Below are 2,890 nucleotides of genomic sequence, written 5' to 3' on the forward strand. Positions count from 1 at the left end.
TTAGCATGTGGGGGGAGGTGCAGCTCTCCCTAGAGTGCCGGGGAAGCATGGCCTGGAGGCCGCCGGCCCGAGCGCCGGGGCGCTGTGACGCGCCCCACGGTGCTCGCGGAGGATGGCGACTGGACGAGGGCGGCAGATAAGGTGCGCAGGGCGCCGATAGGGAAGTCAGCGGGCGGAGTCGGCGGCGCAGTCGGCGAGCGAACGTGCCGCCAATTTTAAAATCTAATTAACCGTCATCATTTGAACATATCAGTCGCATTAGCTTAACGATTTAATTTAGCAATTCTTTCTCAACACACATCCCGATCGAAAAACACCGATAGTCTCATTTGAAGGTGAGCGCAGAAGATACAAACATGACGTACATTTGAAAATACAACCATATACATAAAACTCTACCTAAGTTTTACAACCTAAGATTGAATATATACATAGTTTATAAACTTTACAAAACTGAAATTTAAGGTTCAAGTAGAGGAAAGGACCTACAACTACCAAAAGAGTACCCGAGGAGATCCCTAATTAAGCGTCTGGCTCCACAACCTCCCATCCCTCTGCGTCCCGACGGATGAACTTAATGCAGCAGGGACATAAGTCAACGTCCGAGTGTCCTGAAATAATTGTTGCAACAAACCCTGAGTATACTAATACTCACCAAGGCTTACTCGACCAGGGGTATACATAGCCCCATACCTAGACATGCACGGCTCTCTGGCTAGTGAGGTCGTTTTGCAGAAAAAGAATCTATGGTTGGATCCTTGCTTTCAATATTTTAGCCACATGTTTTCTATAGAGAAACACTTATCTAATGTTGACATATCTAAAACAATCATGTTGGAGCATTACCATGATGATTCAAAGTAATTCCATCATTTATCACCAATATTTCTAATTCATTTCTACGAGGCGACAAAGAGATCGAGGCCCTCATCTCCGCGAGACACGGCGAATCGATTCGATTTAACCTTGCAAGGTGGACCTAACCAACACGGCACGCAAAAGCCCCATCGGACCCCACGCACCAACATTTCCCCTCCTCGCCTCAAACTACAGAAACCAGCCCAACGACATATGGTCCGCCGAGCTCAACGTGAGACTACCAAAAGTAAATATATGCATCACCAATTCTCCGCGACTACTCGACTACCCAGGAGTTGGGTGCGGGTTCCTGTACTTTCGAAGCAAAACTGTACTCGGCTTACCGGTTTCGACTACCTCCTACTCCTAGTATGCGGCTAGTACAGTTCAATCCCCAATCAGCACTACCGACAACGACCGGTCCTTAATCGACACGGACGGGGCTAGAAAACCCAGGAACCCTGTCCTGCTGCCATACCTATATATCATCATCATTCCCCACCCGGTCTCAAATTTATATTCACTCCATATCAAATTCAATACTCATATGCGGAAATACAAATACATCTTAAGTCTCGCGTGTAACCGGAAACTACTCGACTTCTAAATATCCTATATCTCGCGTGTGACCGAAAAATCACTAGACTTCTATCGATCTCTATTAAGCATAGCAATGCTACCGGTGGCCTATCCATACTAGTATAAGGCCCAGGATGACCTAGGGATCATGCAACTAGGGTTTCAAACAATTCCTAAATGTAATGCACAAGTAATAGATACATATATAGGTGTCATAAAGTTAAAATAGTAGGTTGTGCACCGGGGCTTGCCTTGCGTCTGCTGCTCAGTGCTAGGGTCAGACGGGCCTTGGGCCGGGTTCTCACGCCTTTCTTCCTGGGCTTGCTCCTGCTGCTCCTGCAGTGCCGCAATCACCTCAAATACGGCGTCCTCAGCTGCGGATGCTACACGTACGCATATGAAATGATTGAGTGCAACTCAAACTATATAATCACTATACCCAAATTGAAAGGTCCTGCGGACTGTCCGCAACCAAAGGGCGGACCGTCCGCAGTTTTGCTTCGCAGACCCACCAGAACCAACTGCCTCTCTGGACAATTTCAAATCTATACGGCGGACTGTCCACTCCAAAATAGCGGACTGTCCACTCCAAAATAGCGGACTGTCCGCACTTCAACTCCGCAAAACCACCAGAGGCAACGACGCCTCTGGACAAGTTTCTAATCCTACTGGCGGACCGTCCGGCCCCCCTTGGCGGACCGTCCGCGGTTCCCTCATCCAATCCACCAGAGACGGCAACGTCTATGGACAAAACCCTAGACCCTACGGCGGACTGTCCGCCCTCCAATAGCGGGCCATCCGCAGTTCAACCCTGTGAAACCCTCCAGAGACAACATCGTCTCTGGACAAATTCGAGCTCTACGACGGACTGTCCGCTCTCCAAGTAGTGGACCGTCCGCAATAAAATTCTACGAAAACACTAGAGACAACATCGTCTCTGGACAACTTCTAACCTGACCAGTAGACTGTCCAGCCCTCCTAGGCGGACCGTCCGCGATTCACTTTTGCAGACCACCCAACAGGCGGCAGTAAGCACGGCGGCGGCGGCGACGGCGGTTCACCGGCGCCGGCGGAGCACAACAGGAGGGGGAAAGAGGCCAGGGGGCACAAGTGACTCACCACGAATCCATTCCCACGGTCGGTTCGTGCGGAGGACGACCGGAGAAGCGGATCGACGGTGGAGCAAAGCTTCACATGCCTCCAATGGTGACCGGAGGTGGTTGGGCGATTCCGGGCGGGGAGAAGCCGGGCTGGGGGTTGGGGAATGTGGAGGAGTTGTCGGGGAAGGTTCTCGCGTGAGGAATCGAAGTATGGTGGCCGGAGGAGGGAGATCGACGGAAGGGGGGCGACGGCGGCGCGAGCGCTCGAGCGGAGCTCGCCTCTGGTCGTCGTGGGGAGGAGAATAAAAGATATGACAGGCGGGTCCCACAACTAGGATAAATATCTGGGCGTT

The sequence above is a fragment of the Panicum virgatum genome, chromosome 3K, assembly GCF_016808335.1.
Source record: "Panicum virgatum strain AP13 chromosome 3K, P.virgatum_v5, whole genome shotgun sequence".
In the NCBI taxonomy this organism is placed as follows: domain Eukaryota; kingdom Viridiplantae; phylum Streptophyta; class Magnoliopsida; order Poales; family Poaceae; genus Panicum; species Panicum virgatum.